The 24,238-nt window shown below is 34.2% G+C and overlaps 1 protein-coding gene across 8 annotated transcripts in view; it reads left to right on the top strand.

The window, feature by feature from the left end:
* Positions 1–24,238, top strand: part of CDH18 (cadherin 18) — a 1,009,468-nt gene that overhangs the window by 285,924 nt on the left and 699,306 nt on the right. The window lies entirely within an intron of this gene.

Genomic DNA, 24,238 nt, shown 5'->3' on the forward strand with positions numbered 1-24,238 from the left:
TATTTAAAAACCTATTTTTAAATATAATTTGGGGGGCACCTGGGTGGCTCAGTCAGTTGAGCGTCTGACTTCGTCTCAGGTCATCATCTCACAGTTTGTGAGTTCGAGCCCCACATCGGGCTCTGTGCGGACAGCTTGGAGCCTGGAGCCTGCTTCGGATTCTGTATCTCCTCCTCTCTCTGCCCCTCCCCTGCTCATGCTCTATCTCTCTCTGCCTCTCAATAATAAATAAACAGAAAAAAATTTTTTAATAATGTAATTTTGTATGTGGGTGTGCTTGAAATATATACACGTAGAGAAGTCAGATTGTTTCATTAATTGTTTGGGCTTGTCACCAGATGCAGATCTCTTTCCCAATGAACTCTTAATTTGTGTTTTATGACATCTTTAAATGTCAGAGTCTTGAGATTTGACTGTTTCTGGCTATACCATCATTCATCTGTGTTTGTTTGATAGATAAGGTTTACAATGATAACTCTATTCGAATAATAAGTAACAGGTATAGATACTGGAAAATTTCATAAATAGTAGATAAAACTACACCTTCTACAATTTTGGTGACTGACTAATGAATGGCATCTGATCTAAAACTGCCTTGCATTATGAGGAACTCCTTCTTGAATAGTTAAATTTCTTATGAAAAGATGAAATGTTAGTATACAAGGTATGAAATAAAAAGTAGTATACTAGTTTATTTTGCATAAAGTACAGTTCATCACACACATTCTGTACAACTGCCTGGCTTCTTTGGTAAGTGCGCATGTCTCTTTCAATCCTGCTCTTTTATATTAATAGAAAGGTTTAAAAATGCTGATCTATTAGAACACTCAATGCTTTCAGTCATATTCTATTGTTTTATGTGACATACTTGCTATTTTAGAAAGAGAACTCTAAATACAGATCTAATCTTGTGTTAATATATTGAAAACAAAAACAAACAAAATCGAAAGCAGATTGTGTTCCACTCAAATCAAACGAGGACATAGGGTAACACAGTTTGCAAGTGTTAGATACCTTCTGCCTCATCCCCACCTCCTGATGTGCCCTGAATACCCTTTAAGGACTCTAAACCCTTGATCATGTTGGAAACTCTTGCCAAGGGTGAGATTTCCTATCACGTAGATTCGGAATTTATTTGTATTGCATGCAACTTTGTTCTTGAAAATGTCTTTTTGGATGCAAAACCATGTGGGACTAAAACAAACCACACACACACACACACACACACACACACACACAAACAAGATATAGAAACAATATTTGAAAGGCTTTGTGGCATACACAGCTTAATTAATTTAATAATAAATAAGTTACTTTATTCTAACTAAATAAGACTACTTATCATCATGAGCATATTCATCATTTCAGGAAAAACAGTGGGTTAGTGTGAGTGGGTGTGTTTGTGTGCAAAAGTTTATATCAATTTTCATTCCCCAGGATGTAATTAAACATAAATACCTTTGAAAATTGAAATATGAATACATAATTTATTATTAAATTGGTTATCGTATTTATATTTTACAGTACCATCCTTAAAATTGTAGGTACTTGCGGGGCGCCTGGGTGGCTTCTTCGGTTAATCGCCAACTTTGGCTCAGGTCATGATCACAGGGCCCGTGAGTTTCAGGCCTAAATCGAGCTCTGTGCTGACAGCTCAGAGCCTGGAGCCTGCTTCAGATTCTGTGTTTCCCTTTCTCTCTGTTCCTTCCCCACTCGTGCTCTGTCTCTCTGTCTCTCAAAAATAAATACACAGTAAAAAATTAAAAAAAAATTGTAGGTACTTGTGAATCACTGAATCATTTGTGTTGCATGTGACAGCTAAAATCCCTAGCACACTTTAGGGAAGCCTTATGTGACAGCCAGTAGGATCTCTCAAATTTTATCATCTTATAAGATAATGCTTTTTTTTTTTCTCTGAAGTTTATTTATTTATTTTGAGAGAGAGAGAGCAAGCAGGGGACAGGCAAAGAGAGAGGGAGGGAGAGGGAATCAAAGCAAGTTCCACACCTTCAGCACAGAGCCCAAAATAGGGCTCAAACTCACGAACCATGAGGTCATGACCCAGACCAAAGTCAAGATTCAGAGGCTTAACCAATTGAGTCACCCAGGGGCCCCAGGTGCTTAATTAGACTTTTAGTATTAGTCCAAATTTCCATGACTTTAGGTCAGATTTAAACATAGATCTATCCAGTGTAAAGAGGGGGGATATGATTATTTATGTTCATCAAGTGAATTTCATCTAAGTCGTTTTCAGATTTACACATTATTGCAACTTATATTAAAAAGAAAAAAAAAACAAAAAGGAGAAAAGAGAGCTGGAAGAAGAGATTTTACACTGATTTTCTTTGCCAATTAAACTCTAATTGTATCTTTACATTGATTCTATGTTAAATCTCAGTTACATTTTGAGTCTTACAAGTTATTCTGGAAAATATATTATAAAATATAACATTTAAGCATTTAAATATCAAGATAATATTTGAATTTAAAGAATCAAGATAGACTTTAATATAGAGGTTAATATCCTTTAAAAAGGAAAAATTTTCAACACATTGGATATATTTATAATTTTCTTCTTCATCTACATCTTTCTTTCTTTCTTTCTTTCTTTCTTTCTTTCTTTCTTTCTTTCTTTCTTTCTTTCTTTCTTTCTTTCTTTCTTTTCCATCTCCCGTTTCCAACCAGCAAGGGTCCTTCATAAAGAGCTTACATTTTGGAAGAATGTTCATATTCCACTTGCCTTCTATAACTTATACCAGGACATCTCTCATCAAAATTTTTTGAGAAACATGATTTTCAGCAAGGCACATGTCCATTTTATTTATCATTTATTTTTAGATTATTATTATTATTTAATGTTTATTTATTTTTGCAAGAAAGAGAGAGACCGAGCCTGAGTGGGGAAGAAGCAGAGAGAGAGGGAGACACAGAATCCAAAGTAGGCTCCAGGCTCTGAGCTGTCAGCACAGCGCCTGACTCGGGGCTCAAGCTCATCAACCGTGAGACCATGACTTGAGCCAAATTGAACGCTATGTGACAGAGCCACCCAGGTGTCCTGGCTTATGTCCATTTTAAATTAATGTTTGAATTGCCTGTGGAGTAGGATTCAAACTCTGCCTGTTGAATGTGTAATGGAGTAGAACCACAAACTCTGCACTGTAAGTTATAAAATAGTTAATAGCTGTTTCATAATTTTGAAAAATTATTCACTTGGATAAACAATCAAACATTTTTTCTGTTTTTAGATGAAATGAATGTGAGTACATAATTTATACATATTGATACTCAAAATCTACCTCATATGATTTTCAAGGTTATGGTTATTTTTCATAATTGTGTGAAAGTCACATAATACATGTTTACTGGATGAAAATATTTAATATTTACCCTTCCCTTTTCTCGAAATGTGAGTACTAATATATTTCTATTCTGTAAATTTCAATAAATACTATTTCACATAATTTATATGAGATAAAACTATGACGCCTCTGCTGTACTTTCCCAGTACTAGATTTTGTTCATTTGTTTCTATCAATCTTTCTTAGTCTAATAAGGATTCTTCATATGATCATATAAAGAAATCAAATAAATTGTATAAATTTCTACATGGCAGCATATAATAGACTATATAAGTCTTTGCTCATTAATATGACTACATATTACATATGGCTAATATTGAGTGCACTCAGTAAGTTACTGGTGTTTGTAAACTTATCTACTCCTCAAAATTACCTTATGATATACATATGATTATTACTTTCCAGAAGAACTGTGGATAAAATCAAACTGGCATGATTTTTATACGACTCTAGACAGACACTATAGGTTAACTAATTCAAATTTAAATAAACCTAAAGGGATGCCTGGGTGGCTGTCAGGAAAGCATCCTCCTATTGGTTTAGGCTCAGGTCAAGATCTCATGGTTCATGAGATTGAGTCCTGTGTCTGGCTCTGAGATGACAGTGCAGAAGCTGCTTGGGATTCTCTAACTCTCTCTGTGTCCCTGACCTGCTCTCCTCTCTCTTTCTCTCAAAATAAATAAATAAACATTAAAAAAAACAAAACTTAAGACAACAAAAAAATTATATCAGAAACTAAAAATAAAAGCATTTAACACAGAGTAGCTAAGATTAACCACTTATGAAAAGCTTCTGAAGCATAAAAAAAAAAAAAACATAAAGTGATTCACATTTGTGATTACACTTAAGTTTCTTCTTCAGTCTTCTGAGAGATTTAACGTATACCCGTAGGGAAAAGCAGCAACAATTGTGGTGTAATTAATAAAAATTTAGTCTGTAATGAAAATATGTTTGTTATATGGAAGTGTTCTAATAATAGAAGATTTTGTTGAATAATAACACATATTGGAAGTGGGTTGTAAGATCTTTTAAGTATTGGGATGTCTGGGTGGCTCAGTCGGTTAAGCGTTCAATTTTGGCTCAGGTCATGATCTCGCAGTTCTTGAGGACCAGTCCCGCGTCGGGCTCTTTGCTGACAGCTCAGAGCCTGAAGACTGTTTCAGATACTGTGTCTCCCTCCCTCTGCCCCTCTCCTGCTCATGCATGCACTCTTTCTCTCCTTTTCAAAAGTAAATACACATTTAAAAATTAAAAAAAGGGGCGCCTGGGTGGCGCAGTCGGTTAAGCGTCCGACTTCAGCCAGGTCACGATCTCGCGGTCCGTGAGTTCGAGCCCCGCGTTGGGCTCTGGGCTGATGGCTCAGAGCCTGGAGCCTGTTTCCGATTCTGTGTCTCCCTCTCTCTCTGCCCCTCCCCCGTTCATGCTCTGTCTCTCTCTGTCCCAAAAATAAATAAACGTTGAAAAAAATTTTAATTAAAAAAAATTAAAAAAAAATATATTTTAAGTATTTATTCAGCTGCTGTTTCTGATTAGCGTTACCCTTAAAACTTCTTCTAGCTTTACCATAGATGGGCTCAAATAGCAGGTAAAACTGTTAAACTATCTTTGTCCTGACTTCACACATACATAACTACTTATAATTCTAAGTCTGTTTGTTTGTTTTCTGATATCTCAGATTTGAGATGATAGTGTTATAGAAAACAAATTGACTCATTTTGGTACCTAGAAATATACACCCCGTATTCACAGTTATAAAACAAAACATTCTGGTGTATAAATCAATGTTTTAGAAGTTTGGTTAACATGATTCACTTACCTACATTCACAGCTCAGCTTCTGTGATGTAAAACTGAGAATCCAATTTAGATTAGTTAGTACGCTTACCTACGAGACCTTTTTTTCTTTCTCTTTTGATAATTATTTAACTGCCTGAATGTTATAACTGCTCTATAATTTCATTTCTAATGGAGATTCTGAATACTTTATAAGAGCACTTTAACAGTTATACACAGAAACAGGAAATAATTTTCAATTGTAAATAGTGACATATCTCTTCATCTGTTACTCTGAATTAAAGCACATCGCTATTTAAAAATAAAATAAAATGGTAGCTAAAACAAAGATACCATGTGATTATATGAAGGTCAACATGTGCTTCCACTTACATTCTTAAGCGCAGACAAGTAAAATATCATCATAAGAGGCCAAACAATTGGCCCGGGGTCTCTACCTGCAAAAGGTCACTGGGATTGATGCTCATGTGTGTTTAGTTTGCACAGATAAAAACTCAGATTTGTAGTTGCCAATGTTGAGATGTGTGTTTTATGTTTCAAAAAGAAGCAATTATAAAAAAGAACATCAGGGACTACAGTGCTCGAAAAGTGGCCCTCAACATTTTCATCGCTTCTGCTGCCACTTCTTTGGACGTTAGAGTTCATGGCAAAGAGAGTTTGTGCTCAAATCTCTCGGATGAACGCTGTTCTTTCGTCATGTAACCAGTAGATTTGTAAGCATCTTCTATCTTCTGGGAGTAGAATCAGGCTGGCAGTTTATAAGGAAGAACACGATTGCGTACTTCCATGTTTCTTGTACATTTGTTGATGAATGACATTATTTATGTTACTTACAGTCAACTACTTATCCCTTTTTATTACTTAATGGTGTCATCTATTTGAAACATGTCTCATTGAAGAAATAACCTTCATACAGTCAGAATGGAATCTATCAGTTCAATATTTAAAATCTCACCAAAAGTTTTAACTTGAAAAAAAAAATAACCTCATATACATTTTATCATTCAGTGACCACACATTTAAATATTTTTATTTTATTTTTGAGAGAGAGAGAGAGAACGAGCAAGGGAAGGACAGAGAGAGAGGGAGACACAGAATCTGAAGCAGGCTCCAGGCTTTGAGCTGTCAGCACAGAGCCTGACACGGTCTTGAACCCATGAATTATGAGATCGTGACCTGAGCTGAAGTCGGACGCTCAACTGACTGAGCCACCCAGGAGCCCGAGTGATCACGCATTTTTATAGTTTAATTTACTTAAACCAAAGAGAAAGTATTTGGTGTATGTTTATAGATAAATAATTATACTTTTTCAGAAGATAAAGTGTAAGAATTATCTAGTCAATAAAAATAAATGAATCTTTTGAAGTATAATATCTGTTTGAGTTCATTGCAAATTTTCTCATTTTTTTCTAAATATTTTACTTTTGATTTTAATTAAAATTATTTGTTCCTTTTACTAATTATCTACCAGCCTCTAGCTATTATTGTGAAGTCATAAAGCCTACATACTGTGACTTCAACTACTAGAATTTTCCTTTTCCCAAAAAACGTACCTTTGACCCACCTCTGACGGTATGCCAGTTCCTTCTTACAGAATCTGCTATCTTCACAACTGTCTTTAACTGACTGTATTGAAGAGAGTACCCTTAACTTTTTGAATTCATATTCCACCTTTCTGCCTCCCTGCGGGTAAACATTTGCTCATTACTTAGCATAGGACAGATTAGTAAACATTAACTGAGTTGAATAAAACTGGAGAAGCGTGCGTTTAATAGACTGTGTCTCCTAAAACACACAAAGAAGCATCAGAACAGAGGTTTGGTGAGAGGTGAGGAAGGAACATCTTGAGTCAACTCATTAGCATGAACTAGTATGTTATGTGAATAAATTGTTAGGCTGGATGTTTGGGAAGACACTGAGGTGAAGGCATGGGCTGTGATGGGCAGGGCTCCACTGGACGAGGAAATAAGGAGAAAGCAGGAAAGATGTCAGGGGCTGAAGTGCGCTCAAGAAAAAGAGCTGAGCTTCCAGGTGTAGAGTTAGTTTGGTTAACCCACCATGTGGTATTTCCTTAATTCAAGAAAAATTCCCAAATGCTGGATATTTTCACTTTATGCATGTAAATTACTATATGCCCTCTCTAAGCCAGTTACTAAGGGATTGGAATACATAATTGCATTTAATATTTAGAAAAATACAATTTTATTATCTCCATTTTAGTGATGAGGAAGTTAAACCTAGATTGGTTTTGGGTCCTTCTGACACCAGCCCTTTGCTCTTGACCATCAGGGATATAGGAGTGTTCCGCATAGAGTTTTGTTCACACAGATGTGCCATGGTTGAGGTAGTCTGGTATTTTGAATTATTAGTTTCTTTGTAATTCTGGATCCATGATTATCTGCTTCACATTGTTACTTCTGCTTTCCTTCAATAAAAGACTAGAATTCTATTTCAAAAGCATGTGCACAATCTTTTGTTTCTTTATACATTGTTTTCTGTCTAGAGTTTACATACCTTTCATCAAATTCTTAATAGATCTGTGACTAAAAGGGGTTTTAAAGAAATAAGAACAACAAAGGGATAGGAAGAAAATCATACTGAAAAGTGGATCGTTTGGAAAGCACAGCTGTGTTTGCAAGTGGTTTCCTAATTACAGTATGTGATAATTGGTATGCACAAATAATGAATAGTCACCTGAATAAAGTTTGTGGAATATGAGAGGGAATTCTTATAAGGCAGATTTATAAACGCACAATATGGCCTCTATGCACATCTCCTAACTTAACTGCTATGTCTCTAAGTTGATATTTTATAGAATTAACTCAAGGCCAATCTATATAGTAAGCACCTGTCCTTTGGCCCTACCTACCACCTTTTATATTTAGCACCACTACTGTGAACCTATGGACATTGTTCATAATTCCATATACTGCTGTTTCACCTTTCTTAAATGTTGGTAGTCATTCTCTGGCTACAGGACAATCACAATCACCACAACATCTAAATATGACCATGTGCTTCTTTTCTTAAGCTCTTGTCATCTGTCAACCAGGAATGATGATAACATTTGTGGTTGATTTATGAATGACCTATTACTCCCTTCTGAACTTTGATTTCATATTGCAATTAAGATGCAGAATCAAGTGATAACTCAAATACTGAGAATGTCTGTTCTACAATACGGCCATCAGGTTTTCATGGTGCTTTATATGTGATTTTTTTTAATGTTTATTTGTTTTGAGGGAGCAAGAGCACCTACGCGTGGGGGAGGGGCAGAGAAAAAGGGAGGAAGAGAATCTCAAAGAGGCTCCACACTGACAGTGCAGAGCCCCAAGTGGGGTTAGATCCCACAAACCATGAGATAATGACCTGAGCAGAAATCAAGAATCAGACATTTAACAAATGGAGCTAGCTACACAGGAGCTCCTGTGATGTGTTTTTATGTGTTGTGGGGAATGTTTAAATAGGGGCTTGTGATCTATCTCAAATCATGGTATTCAATGTCATGAGGTTTTTTGTTTGTTTGTTTGTTTTTGTTTTTTTGCATAATTACAATATCAGGTGCTGTGCAAGGCACTGCAATGTACATTTGTCATCTTGCTGAGTGTTTTCAATGTTCTAAGATAAGTATTAATATCCCTTTTTTCTTAAGGTGGTATATTAAACAACTCAGTCTGGATCAGGTGGACATTCACGCTTTGGTTTTCTGGATATAATTTTGGAACTTTCTCTTTTATCATGACTGGCCTGTTGAGCATCTATTTTTTTACCTTCCCCATTGCTGTGGTTTCTATTTTAGCTCAGAAAAATAAATTGTTTCTGGGCACATTTGTTTTGGGATTCAAATCCAGGAATATATATGGGCATATAAAAATGTTTTAGAACCTCTTTTGATATAGCTTCACTTGTTTTAAGCTAGAATATACTACAGAAGAATGTCATCTATTTCAATATTACTGCAAAAATGGTGTTTCCAGATTGTTTTATAAGAAGGTAAAATAAAGTTTGGGACCGATTTTAGCATGAGTGTAGGTTTTATTTATTAAGCCTGCTCTACAAGGACAAGAAAAGCCATTGTGCCGAGCTGAAGACATATCTACTAACAAATGGCCATTTAGTTCTGATTTAATGTAACTCCTGGGCACCAGTAAATCCACTGATGCAATACCAAGCCAAAACATAAGATCTTTAAGTTTTGAGGCTTCCTGCCAAACTGTTGCTTAATGCAGTCATACTCAGACATTAAATCTGCTGTTTAAAGACTAAGTAAATTAAAAAAAAAAAAAGATGAGTTATCTCTCTCTTTTTTTTTTTTTTTGGCCTTGATATGGGAAATTAACCAGGTTCTTCATTCATTCCACTGATGTATGATTTTAAATGTTGGGTGGAGATAAAACTGCCTTACAAGTGACAAAGACAAAGTTTATTTGATAAATAACATAGTACATTATGTAAAGTCATTACAATTCAAATACATTCAATCATTTTTTTCTTATTGCAGAAGTTTTGAAAATGATAAAGTGTCAAGAAACAACATTTGTATGTATTTGTCATAACTTTATTATTTTCATGTTCGCCTGGTCCAACACATAAACTCCTACCAATTTTTCTTAAAACTATCAATATTGAGATTTTCTGATCATTGTAGAAGTAGGCAATTTATTTGATTATCTTCTGACTATTCTTTTCCACTATGTAAATGATGAAGCTAGTCTGAAGTGGATTGTCTCATTGGGACAATTGAGTATCTCATAACCATATCAGAGATCCTTTTTAACAACAACAACAACAACAACAACAACAACAACAACAACAACAAAGATTTGATTGATGGCCTGATTCTGAAAAGTCTTCTTTTACTTTAAATTAAATCTTAAAAAATAAAATTTCAAAAATAAAATTCAGCACCCCTCAATAGAAGCTGTTATTAGATAGTATGTTGCCAGTCATTTATGGTAGATTATATTTAGTTATTTTCTCAGTCATATGTTGAAATTGTCTTAAATGGAATATTTATGTTCTGAGCAAAATATCTTAATACTATATAGTGCCCCATACTTCAATCACTGGTGATAAAATTTCAGCTGAATAGTGTCAGAAATCTTCAATGAGGGTCCACAGGGCTAAGCTTTACTGGTAGTTTGACCCCTATTAGGTGGATCATCTTGAGTAATTAACATACCTTTTCTGGGCCTCAGGCTCTTGATCTGATAGAGGTGGGGGTGGAGGGGATGTTTCCAAAATCCTCCTGGAACTGAAACTTTTCTGATATGAAGTTTCAGATTATAATGTTAAACATAATTACTGAGTTTGTGTCATGATCTGTTTATTTCATTTAAGATTGCTTATTTATTCAGTTATTTACTTAATGTTAAATTGTATTTTCTTAAAAGTTTAAGAGACCATCTCAGTCAAGTTCAATTTTGGACTCTGTTAGGATTCTCTTTGAACAACAAAACTGTAAACATATATTTGGGGACAGAGCTATTTCTATTTAGACAAAGTTTACATGATAATAAATAATAATGTTATTAATTACAAATGATGTCATATTTGTCATTATGTAAGAAAATATCGTTATTTTTTAGAACTTTATGCTAAATTGTTTACAAGAAATTTTCTTTGTATATGGTATTTGAAACAAAAGTTAACTAAAATTTGTAGATAAAACACATATACCAAAACGGTCATAACTTCAATTGAGATTATAAGTAGAATGGAATTTTCCACTGGTATTCCTTAGTATAGTTATAATGCTGGGAATTGACCCAAACAGGGTGTAGATTTACCAGGTGCCTTTATAGTTAGGGCTTGCACTGGAGACAGTTCTAACATATGGAATGTACCCTGTGTGTCCTAAGTAGATGCTTGAATAAATCTGTTGCTTTCATCGCTTCACCTTCTCGCTGACTAATTTTTCACAACTCAGATTTAGGTAACAAATATTTACTGAGAATTTAAGCATTGCCTCAGAATAAACATGATGTATATATTTTGAAATACATAAACGTGTCTCTGTGGTGCTAAGAATGATGATTTCTGTGGAGATAGGAACTCATTTCTGCCATCAAATAAGTCTTTATCTCCAAATCCCTCTCGGCCAGGACATTAATAAGCACATATCACTCACACTCATTTCATGTTCAGGCACTCCATCAAAGCTTCTCTAGGTTTTGGGACAGACACAATGCCTGCCAGGGCAGACAATTTGGGACAAGACCATTTTTCCCTAATTTGGAACAGATGATATATGCCTAAACATGGTCTCTGGTGTCAGAGACCTGAGACCTGGGTTCAAATCTCAGTTCTTAGCACTTATTAGCTATTAACATTAAGATAATTACAGTTTAATGTTATCGACAAAAAGAAACAAAAGAACAAACAAGAATATCAACAACATGGTTTGTTGAGAAGTTAATAAATTAATAATGCAACACCTGACCCATATAAACATCACAGTTAAGATGTCTTTTTATTTTTTTTTAATTTTTATTTATTTTTGAGAGAGAGCATGCACACACATGCACACACACCACGAGTTGGAGAAGGGCAGAGAAAGAGCCAAGCAGGCTCCACACTGTCAGTGCAGAGCCCGACGTGGGGCTCAAACTCGCAAACTGTAAGATCATGACCTGAGCCAAAGTCAAAAGTCCTACACTCAACTGGCTGAGCCAGCCAGGCACCCCAAGATATCTTTATTTATAACATTTTTTGTTATCACCAATATCTCAAAAGTAAAAAAAAAAATAAATAAATATAATAACCATTCTATAAAGATTTACTAAAAAAATATAAAATGTTTGGAAATTGTTCCAATTTGTTTTGAAATTAATTTACATACAGGGAAAATATATAATGATTGTTAGTTTCATTGTTTGATTAAATATGTATATCTGTCTATAATCCCACTTTCTCAACTTTGTGTTTTTTCTGTCATTAAATTTTTCAAGATACTTTTCTATTTAATGTAGTAAGCAATAGCTCCTTCTTTTCCCAAAAAGCAGCACAAAATAGAAGCCAGAACTTGGGAATCAAAGGTTCTTAACTGAACCCTTAATAAATTATACATCGTCAGCCCTCAATGGTCGGGCTTCTAGGAACAGATGACAGCATAGATTTAATGAAGCTTTACAGATGTTAAAATGGATCCAAGTAAAGAAGAGTATAATTAGAGATTAGTTAGTATTTTGCTTCACCATTCATCACATTTTAAATTTCACCTGAACCTGTAAACTAAATTCAAAGATTGATACATAATTAGAAAATGTTAAAGCAATCAACTTAAAACGTAGACGATGTTATCAAATCTTGTGGATTCATGTGTAGAGTTAGTAATCTCTCAAATCCAGTCAATAACTGTTTTTAAAGTAAACACCTATGTGTGAAGCACTCTTAAAAGTAATTCAGAAAATAAACTTCTGTGCACACTTATTTTCAGCATAAAAAGAACTTCCATATGCACTGCTTGAATTGATTAGTGCACATAGTTTGATTAAAAAGTGCAATTTTATCTTTTTTTTTAGCTTTTATTGTAGGAGAAAAGCATAAATCATTGTCTTGAAAACCTAACAAATTAAATCTACACTTGGATGCAATTACAAAGTATTATGAGTTTTTCTTTGATATTAGCAATCATATTTTTGTTTTTTTTTTCCTTTTTTTATGTTCAAATTAATATTTAAAGACCCCAAATGATGTTTGCTCTTCTAGTACATATATTTTGTCACTTCAATTTAGGATAATTGACATCACAAATAACTTTTTTTCTGGCAGTCCACATTTTTTGCATTTTTTTAAATTTAATACATCTTTAACTAGTGACATATGTGTATCATTGTTAGCCAGATATTGGTTTCTTAAGACTGAGATCTAGGAGATCTTAATTAAACAATATTACAAGTAAGAATAATGTGAAATAATAGAAGAAAAAGGTTTAAAGGTTATCAAATATCATATTTTTGCTTAAGTGTAAATAATTGCAACTTTATTATTCAGGCAGAATTGACATATAAAACCTATGACTGTTTAGAGTAAAAAATATATATAATATGCTTTGAAAGAAATGTATGGTATGAATTCATCAGAAAAATCAAGGTAGTTGACATTACCACTCTCTGGAAAAGTCCCTCTTTCTATTTTGTAATCCCTCCTCAACAGGCCTCTCTGCCTTCCATGTCTTTATCTGAGGTCTGATATTATAGATTACTTTGTATGCCTAGAAATTTTACAAATAGAATAGTATATAACATGTGCCTTTTTTTGTCTAGCTATTTTCATTTAGCATAATTATCTTTCAGTTTATCCATATCAGAGCATGTACCGACAGTTTATTTATTCTTTTTTATTGCCAAGTATTATTGCATTGTATGAATATGCCACAGTTGCCGGGGAGGGGGGCAGGGAGGTTATAAACCTTGTGTCTGTTGAGAGACATTTATGTCTCTATGTCTCCAGAATTTGGCTATGACAAATGAAGTTGCTATGAACATTCATTGAGTCTTTGTACAAACTTATGCTTTCTATTCTCTTGGTTAAATGTCAAGGAGTAGAATGGTTGCATCATATGGTAAATGTATGTTTAACTGTTTTGCAAAGTGATTGTCCAATTACACATTCCCACCAGCAAGCTATAAGAGTTCAAGTTCCTTTATATCCATGTCAACACTTGGTATGATTGGTCTTTTTTATTTTTGCCATTTTAATGGGAGTAAAAAAGTAGTTGTGCGTTTTTTTTTTCATATTTCCCTAATGACTAATGTTGCTGAGCATATTTTCAAGTATTATATGGTTCCACATACCTTTTTTGGTGAAATGTCTATTTAAATGATTCCCCAGTATTAATTGGACTGTTTTCTTATTACAGAGCCTGGGGTTTTTATATGTATTCTGAAAACAAACTATTTTTGAGAAATATGGTTTGAAAATAATTTATCTAGTTTATCAATTGTCTTTTCATTCTTTTATCATATGTCTTATATAGATAGGTAAATAGATAAAGATAGATATCAGTATATACTTTTGATGTCATATCTTATGCATGTCTGCTTTACTCAAGATCACATTTTGTCTTTGTTTTATTTTAGGTGGTTTATGGTATAGGTTTTCTATTTAAGTCTATGACCTACTTTAAGCCGATTTTGGTATTTGGTGCAAGGTGTAAACCTAATTTCTTTTTCTAGTACTCTTTATTGCAAATAGCCTTTTTCTAATACTTGCCTTGGCTCATTTGTCAAAAATCAGCTGCTCATATACAATTAGACCTATTTCTAGGCTCTCCATTATGTGCCATTAACCAATTTGTTTATCTTCATGCCAACATTACATTACCTTATTTATTGTGGGTTTTTAATGTCTTATAATCAGACTGTCAGTTTTCTTAATTTGTTCTTTTTTTTATTATTGATCAGGTTACTCTGGGTTCTTTGAATTTCCATTTTAATTTTAGTTTGTCAGTTTTCTCTTTAATTTTATTTATTTTGAGAGAGAGGTCGCAGGGGAACGGACAGAGACAGAGGGAGACATAATACCATACAGGCTCCTCACCATCAGCACAGAGCCTGATGCAGGGCTCGAACTCACAAACCATGAGATCATGACCTGAGCCAAAATCAAGAGTCCGGCACTTAACTGACGGAGCCACCCAGGCGCCCCTACTTTGTCAGTTGAATGCAAAAGCTTACCGAGGTTTCCGTTGGAATTATGTTGCTCCTATAAATGAATTCGTAGAGGATAGACATTTTAACCATATTTTATCTTGTGACCCATGAACAGAGTAGTTCTCTCATTTTATGTTGATCTTCTTTAATTATTCTCACCTTTGTTTTACAGCTTTTGTTGTGCAGATATTTGATATATTCGGTCAGATTTACCCTTAAAGCTTCTTATTTTTTAAATGTTTTCTTTTTTTAATTTATTTTTTGAGAGAGAGAGAGGGAGAGAGAGAGAGAGTGAGCATGAGCAGGGGAGGGGCAGAAAGAGAGGGAGACACAGAATCCAAAGCAGGATCTAGGGTCTGAGCTGTGGGCACAGAGCCCAACACGGGGCTCGAACTCAGGAACCCTGAGATCATCACCTGAGCGGAAGTCAGCCGATTAGCCCACTGAGCCGCCCAGATGCCGCTAAAGCTTCAATTTTTTGCTTGTCATAAATGCCAGTGTTTTAATTTTCTGATTTTTCGTTGATAGTATACAAATTGACTTTCTTTATATCTGTTTTTATAACTTGCAATCTTCTTAAACTAAGGTATTAAGTACAGTAACTCTTTACAGTTTCAATTAGATTCTCTACATAGATGACAATTTCTTTGTGAAGAAATACTTGAGGCTTCTTTTTTTTTTCCAATTTGCTTGTCCTTTATTCATTTCCTTCCTTTATTTCACTGGAAAGAACCTCATGGAAGAGTTTGTATGTAAATTGTTTGGTTTCTTTTTCAAAATTTGGAAGACTTTACTAGTGAAGACATCAAAGTCTAGATTTCCTTTTGACATTTTTAATATACTAATTCAATTTCTTTAATAAATATCAGTCTATTAAATTTCTTAGATTTTTTTTTTGAGTGCCCTTTGGTGGTTTATATTTTTCAAGGAATTTGTTAGTTTAATCTAAGTTGTAGATTTCACTGGCATAAAATTATTTGTAATATATCTTTATTATCCTTTTAAAAATGTTAGTGATATTATTCATGAAATTGGCAACTTGTGACTGTCTCTCTCCCTTTATCAGTATAACTGTATTTATAAAGAAAGTCTTAGTTTTGGCTTCATACTTTGAAAAATAATTTGTCTGGGTATATAATTCTTAGTTGACTTGTTTGGTTAACTATCAGCAATTTAAAGGAGTTGTTCTGGGCTGCCTCGGTGGTTCAGTTGGTTGGGCATTCAACTCTAGATTTCAGATCAGGTCATGATCCCAGGGTCCTGGAATTGAGCCCCATGTGGGGCTCCATGCTGAGTGTGGAGCCTGATTGGGATTCTCTCTCTCTCTCTCTCTGTCTCTCTCTCTGTCTCTCTCTCTGTCTCTCTCTCTCTCTCTCTCTCTCTCTCTCTCTGTTCCCCCTGCCCCTCATCCCCCCTCATGCTCTCTCAAATATAAATTAAATAATAAATAAGTAAATAAATAAATAAATGAATAAAAAGTTGTTTTTCTGTTTTATAACTGGAAAATTTTGTGATTAAAAATCTGTTGTCTTTTACATCTTTGTTTTGCTGTACCTAACTTGTTTAACTGCTTTTAATATGTTCACTTTATCATGTTTTTTGCGGTATGAAAATATAGGTCTACTAGGTTTATCCTGTATTGGTCCTGCCTGCAGTGGATTATGGACAAGAAATTCTAAGTTGTAATTTTCTTCATGTTTCTTGTACTTGGTGTATATTGAGATTTTGTGGTGTCATAGTGTTCATTAAATGAGAAAGATTTCTGCCTTTTTTTCCTTCAAGTATTATTTTCTTTGCTCCCTTCATTATTTTATGGAAACAGCATTTACTTGTAAGGAAATTGCTTAAGGCTGTTTTACATTAGTCTTTAACAAATTCGTTTTCTTTCTATATTTGTTTAGGGTCAAGTTTTTATCACTATATCATGAAGCTCACAAATCTTTCCTTCCGAAATACATCCTTTCATAATATATATTAATACATATTTGCTACCTTAATTTTGAACATATAGAACTTAAATTATATTTTATTGTAGTTTAAAATATTTCATTTTTCTGCTAATTCTAATAGTTGCAAGATTTATGAGTCGGTTTACTTATGGATTTTAGAAACGCCTCTTGCATTTTAAGTAATCTTTGAGTAGATACCTGCGATTAGAAATTCTACTTTTTGTGTGTTTCATATTTTCATATTCCTATAAATATTCTTGAGCTATTTTTTGTGATGGAGTTCAATTCCATGAAAATCGTTTGATTATTTTTTGCCTGGTTTTCAAGTTTTGTTATGTGGGCCCATAACAGCATTTAGTGTAAAGCTGTTATTTCCCACCACTGAGGTAGACTCTTTCTACGTTTTTGGCTCAATGACCTTGAATAATGGGGATGCTCGGTGTGGCTAGTAGAAAATGGCACTGTGCTTGTTGTGAAGGTCAATCACTATCACTTCTAATCATCACTGTTCCTCTATCCCTGCCCTCTTCTAGTTTTCTTACATGCCTATGCTTATTAATACGCAACTAAATTTTGCAGATTGTCTGCTGCAGCTTTCTGGAGTGGAATTCTCTCCATACTGGTACTCTGGTGTGCAATCTGTAGTCATTTTGTTATCCCTGAATTCTCAGTTCTGTCTTCTCAAGTCAGGGAGTCTGCCAGCCTTCTTCTCTATATTTCCTCTTTCTTCTTTCCTCTTGAAAGAGTCAGAGACTTTTTCAAGATGATTTTTGTGCTTACCTTATTTTCTGTACTTTAGGGGTTGTTGTTGTTCATTGGCGATATCTAGTGTTTTAGAAAGTATTGTTTCATAAGTTTTACCTATTTTTTGATGCTTTTCAAATGGAAGGAAATGGATGCTTTTCAAATGGAATCCCCTTTTCTCCATTTTTTCCTGGATTTCAAATATATACATATACCCACATATATCCAGTTGAGGAAACAAGACAGAATTAAATGTTATGTAATGATGGTATGAAGGATTAGTGTCTCCGTCAGCTTGTGCTGCCATAACAAAATACCATAGGCTGGGTGTTTTAAACAACAGACATTTATTTTCTCACAGTTCTGGAGGCTAGAAGTCAAAATCAAAGGTGCCAGCATGGTTAGTTTCTAGTAAAGATTCTCTTCCTGGCTTTTGAGATGGCATCTTCTTACTGTGTTCTCATAATAGCAGGAAGAAAGAGAGAGAGCAAACTCTCAGGTGTACCTTCTTATAAAGGTACTAATCTCATCAGGAAGGCACCAGGCTCATAACCTTAGCAAAACTATATTGCAAAGATCTATGTTCAAATACCATCACACTGGGAAAATGCAACTTAGAACATAGCTACTTATAAGGATTATTTGAGGTAAATGCTCTAATTTTCTTAGTGGGGTAGATATTTAATTTCAGGATTCTTAAAATCTAGTTGATTAACTTGATTTCATTTTTTTAAATTTATTAATTACCTGTATGTTTCAGATATAAATTTCCACTGAAAAGTCTGGTTGGTTATTTGATTACTCATAAAATATGGCCTTCCTAAACTAAAATAATAAGAGTATTAATAAATAAGAGTACTTAAGTATTAAGGTACTCTTCCTAAAATACATACTCTTTACCACAATCAGAATTACAAATATAATAGTCCTGGGGTGCCTGGGTGACTCAGCTGGTCAAGCATCTGACTTCAGCTCAGGTCATGACCTCACAGTTCCTGAGTTCTAATCCAGCAACGGGCTCTGTGTTGGTAGCTCAGACCCTGGAGCCTACTTCAGATTCTGTGTCTCCCTCTCTCCAGGCCCCTCTCCTGCTCCCACTCTGTTTCTGTCTCTCCCTCTCAAAAATAAATAAATATTAAATAAAAATAGTCTTACACTTCCTAATCAAAGTCTTTTGTTTTCCTCAGAGTAAATCTTTTAACTAATGTAGCATGTATAGCTGAACACCACTTTTCAACCATTGCACACGTAAAACAACACATTTTAAAACAGGGCACTGGGTCCCTCATTCCGTTAAGCATCCAATTCTTCATGTTTGCTCAGGTCATGATCTCACAGTTCATGAGATTGAGCCCCGCGTTGGGCTCTGTGTTGACAATGTGGAGCCTGCTTGGGATTCTCTCTCTCCCTCTCTCTTTCTTCCTACCTTGCTCTCTCTCTCTCTCTCTCAAAATTAATAAATAAACATTATTATTTTTTTAAATAAAGGTTTTATGTTTCTTATTTTTTTCCTCTTAATTTTTTTACCTTTATATCTCTATAAAATATATCAATGTAACATGTCTTGGTCTCAATATAGCATGTACGGACAGGTCAAAAGTAAAATACATCCCATTCGGGCAAAGTAGAAAAAAGTGGAGTCTTGATGGTGAAAACAGCGATGCAAACAGAAGTGTTGAAATTCCTCAAAGTATAGACAGCTTCAAAACACTTTTGGGTGCACATGCTAATCTAAATAAAAAATAACTTTAATGATATTTGAACAAAACTCAATAACTATACTTAGTTAATCAGTACTGATTTGTCTCCTTTTCTTCAATGTATCACAGTTATGTAAAATAACATAGTTATGTTTATTTCAAATATTTAGGTTTAAGCTATACTGTCTTCAAGAATCCATTGCCTGAGGATTTAAGTTCATAAAGTGATAATGAAACCTATAGATCATTTGTGACAGTAAGAAAAATCATCAAATTCAATTTTCAAATTGCCTTCTTCTCCTAGTCTCTATCTACCCCAAATGGTACCAATAGACATTTTTATAAAAAACAGAAAAATAAGAAGAAATGAGAGTTGAAAATCTCAAATATTTTTATAAAATCATTTTAAAATTTCTTTTATTATTTTGCCATTTAGTCTTAAGGACAGTAAATTTTTATGTTCATGTTTGGAAAAACAAAGTCTTAGAAAGGTTCTAGTGTTTATTTTTATTAAACTGACATACTACTATTTTACTTTTGACAATCTAGTACCCATTCCTTTTTAACAATAGAAATCTATTGCTGTGATTTAAAAATTATTATTACTATAATTTTAACATTTATAATATAGTAACAAATATATTAAAATTGTGATATTAAAACATCTTTTATTGTCTTAACTTGAATGAAGCAAATAAGCTAAAATAATTCTATTTATTCTTCAAAAGCAGTGTCTGACAATAATTCTTTCTGCTATTTTCAAACTTTTTAATCTTTACAGATTAATCTTTACAGATGCCTTGTTTCATAATTTGTAACATAATTTGTAAATTGATGGTATTGTTATTTCTAACATGACTTGAAGCTGCTCTTTGAGACCTTTATGAATTTCACTGAATTCTGATTATTTAGTCACCACTAGGGGGAGCTAAACCCCCTAAAGTTCAATTAGTGACATTTTTTAAGTGATTCACTTTTAAAATGCTTCACTTAGGATGCAATTTTGATTGTGAGATTTGTATACAGGTGACATTTTGTATATAAAAGAGGTTTAAACAAAAGAGTGTAGCGATGATGGATGAATGGAACTCACTATCCGGCTTACCACTGCTAGGAACCAACTGGAAAAGAATCCAAATAGTTCTGCCCTGTGTTATGGATCTCTTGCTATGCGCATTGAACAATCATTTCACACGAATGATAGAGTTTTAGCACCCATACTTTTTTCACCTCCTTATTCTTCTCTGTACATTTTCATCACATATGTATCATTAGGATAATTTCTCAACAAAGCTTCAGGCTGCTAAGAGTATTTTTCTTTTCTGTTGAGAGAAAGGAGACAAATTTGGGAAATTTTGGAAACCTTTGGGTTCCAGTGCATGGTGTGAAATACAACATAAAGCAACTGATCCCCAGAAGACTTGGAATGATTAAACTCTGTTAAATGGAATAAACCTGAAGGACCAGGTAGAACACAACTGAAACATAATCTTAATAATAATCATAATCATAGGTAATCCAGATGTATACTAAATGAAGGCACATATAGGACATGTGACAAAATAAAAAAAAAAAATCCAGTCATTGCTAAGCAGATTACTAGGTGAAACAAGATGCTTATTGGTCATTAATGAAAAACTAGAATTTATTTTTGTGTGTAAACAGCAAGATGGTTCAGGCAGTAATAAATTCCTATATTAGGAAGCCCAGCTTCTATAGTCCCTGAAATAGAGATAGCAGATAATTTTGGGTTGAATGTCAAATGAATAGGGAACATTGGATTTTGAGAACATGTTTTGAAGTGTTACCAGTATTTTCTAGGCCCAGAGTCATCATTAATTTCTCTAAGGCCTTCAGTACCTCGACGGACGATGCAGAACTATGTCTCAGATGCCCTGATTTCTAGTGGACTACATCTCTCCGTGTCCCACACTGATCCACAAAGGGCTTCAGGTTAGGCACCCACAATTATTTAGCCCCACAATTATTATTTTATAAATGGAAAGTATTGTTCCTAATGAAGGAACATTTTATGACGTAGATCATAAAGAACTTTAGTGACTACTGAATTTAGAGACACTCACCAGTTCTGTCTCACTTTCCTAAAGGACATAATCGGTATGATTGCTGTACTAAAGAAAAAAATTATAAGTGCAATGCCTAGAACCTAAACAAACTGTATCCTTATACAGAGATAAATACTGTGAATAATATACCTTAATGTGCTGGATTCTACAGAAAATAAATAATGGAAATAACACTCTAATCATATTATTAATTTATAATGCTCCTCTCAAAACAGAATCTGGGACACTATGTGAGGAACAAACAAAAATTATACCGATCTGGGCACCTTGCCCAGAAATACAACCACCAAAAATATACATAACTATGGGAGAAAAAAAAACAACATTCTAGTCAAAAGAAAAAATAGCTGGAGAGAAAATAAAGAAAGGAAAAAAAATTACTGAATTAAAAATGAAAATGCTGTAATTGTAACTGTTGGTAAATATGATGATCCCATCAGATTTATTAACAACTTTGAATATTACTGAAAGGGAATAAGATAGGGTGACTAAAATAGAAGAATAACTATTTTACTAATAAGGAATAATGCCAAAAAAATCTATTCACTGACCAAAATAAAGATACTTTTAGGATACCAGAAAGCATCATTAATAGAGCAAAGATTGTTTAGCTCCTGGCCTTTCTTCTAGGTGAAATAACCCATGGTCTCAGATGTTCAGATGGAAGAGCTTAGGGAGCAGATCTTTTCAATATGCTAATTACAATTAGTGTATATGTTTAGGGTTGTGGATCTTTGTGGTGGCTGAGAATATTTGTGTGTGTATTTGTGTGTGTGTGTGTGTGTGTGTGTGTGTGTGTGTGTGTGTGAGGATATTTAAGGAGACAGAACTTTAAATTGCCTAGATGAGGTTTATGTAAAGCTTCAATGAGTTGCAATAATAAGAACATTTTTCTGTCTTCAGCAAACAACATATGATTCTAAATTCTGGGTTAAATTTTAAGCAGCAATATGGTCTTATACACTTATACATAAAATTAAAGCTTGGGGTCTTGACAGCCTTTTTAATATGTCCCAGTTCTATTCTCTACCATTCCCACTGACATCCTCTTATGGCAAAAAAAAAAAAAAAGAAAAAAAGAAAAGAAGAAACAACAGGGCATCCATATTTGGGGAAAAAAAGACTATTGCTCAATTATCAATCAGAAAATTTACCAGGCCATGCTTGGAATCATACATGAATGTGAATTAAGCTAACATAAGCTACCTTAAATACGTTTTCATTAGAAATGAGGCTACACAGCTGATGAGAAAGAAGAGTGTCTGCGACTGTGAAGAAAAGGATTGTGAAAGAACGCAAAGCCATTATACTGACCTCTGCCCTCACAGTACTTTTCTTCAATTTTGAAGACAAAAATTTCTAGCCAATAGGAAATGTTTTGGGAGAAATGGGCAGGGAGTGTGACATTGCTAGGGCTGGAGACAGGATTAATAAAAAGATGAATTAAAGAGATGAATAAGAAATAACCAAAAGGTAGAAGGAAGACCAAACAAAACACAAGTTTTGTCATTGAAGCCAAGGACAGATAATTTCCATTAAGAAGATCGGGTCAATACTGTCAAATATTGCAGGAAGTCAAAAAAGACATGTCTTGATACTCCAGAGTTGGCATAAAGACATTACTTGTTGATCTTAGAAAAGCAATGTCAACTGAATGGTGAGGCTATTACCCAGACTGCGGTCGGTTGAAGATTGATCTGGAAGTATTGAAGGAGCAGTGCCCATGGCAAAGAAAAAAAAAAAAAAAAGACTGCAGAGAAAAATAGGACTAAAATATTTTGTGTTCTCTTGCTTAGTTAAATGAAAGAAATCTGAATATATTTCAAAACTCAGAGGAAGAGGATTGTGGAACAAGGGTTGACGTGTAGGAAAGGAAGAAAATAATTGCCCTTTCACATTTCTGAGATGTAAATGAAAAGGATTCAAAATACAGTAGAAGGGCCACACTGGAAGCTATGGAGTGGAGAAAACCAGGTTAGAACATTGCTAAGTTTGTGTGAGTTGGGTGAGGATTGATTCTTGCAACTGAATGACATCTAATGTCATTATGAAATAGGAGCTCAGTCTTATGCTCGTCATGTGTGAGTACATGTTGGATTAAGACACTGTGGAAAGTACAAGCTGAAATAAACACTAGGAACGAATGAATTGGCTAGAAAGCTGTCTGGAAAAACAAAAGACTTTAGCACAATTTTATTAGCCACCTTCATGCTGGGAAACAGAACTTTGCAAATAGACTCTCTGACTTTGGTTTTTAAAATTGTGTAGAAAACGTAGATGTAAGGAGTCACATAAATAGAATATTGAGTACATCAAAGGTCATACAAAGGAGGAGGAAGACAAAATAAAACCAATACAGTGACAGTATTGTCAAGAGTGTGGTTGGATCTTACCAATTATGGGTTGTTTTGGATGAAAATGGAGAACATGGAAAGAGCTGGTGTATATGGAGAAAGTAGTTGGGTCAAGAGAGTAGGAAATGAATAAGAGAAAAGTAGCACTGGGAGGATCAGAGTGAGGGAGACCATGACAATTGCTTACATCTGGACTATGATTTGAATACAATGGCTTAAAGACATCAGAGGAGGTTAATGAAGATAGTGTACGTGTGTGTGTGTGTGTGTGTGTGTGTGTGTGTGTGTGTGGAGAAATGTGGTGGCTGTTAAAATCAAGAAAGTGACTAAGAGTCGATGCATCAGAGAACACTGAAGAACAGTGGAACAGGGAGGGAAGAAATATGGAGGCATTGAGTTTTAAAGTGAATGGTTGGTGGTATTCCTGGGTGGCTCAGTCACTTCCGACTCTTGATTTTGGCTCAGGTCATGTCTCATAGTGAGTTGGAGCTTGGGATTCTCTCTCTACCCTTCCCCTTCTCTCCAAATAAATAAATAAACTTTTTTAAATTAAAAAGTAATAAAATGAGAGGTAGCAAATTTATACAGAGTAGTTT

Source organism: Felis catus, chromosome A1, assembly GCF_018350175.1.
Source record: "Felis catus isolate Fca126 chromosome A1, F.catus_Fca126_mat1.0, whole genome shotgun sequence".
Classification (NCBI taxonomy): domain Eukaryota; kingdom Metazoa; phylum Chordata; class Mammalia; order Carnivora; family Felidae; genus Felis; species Felis catus.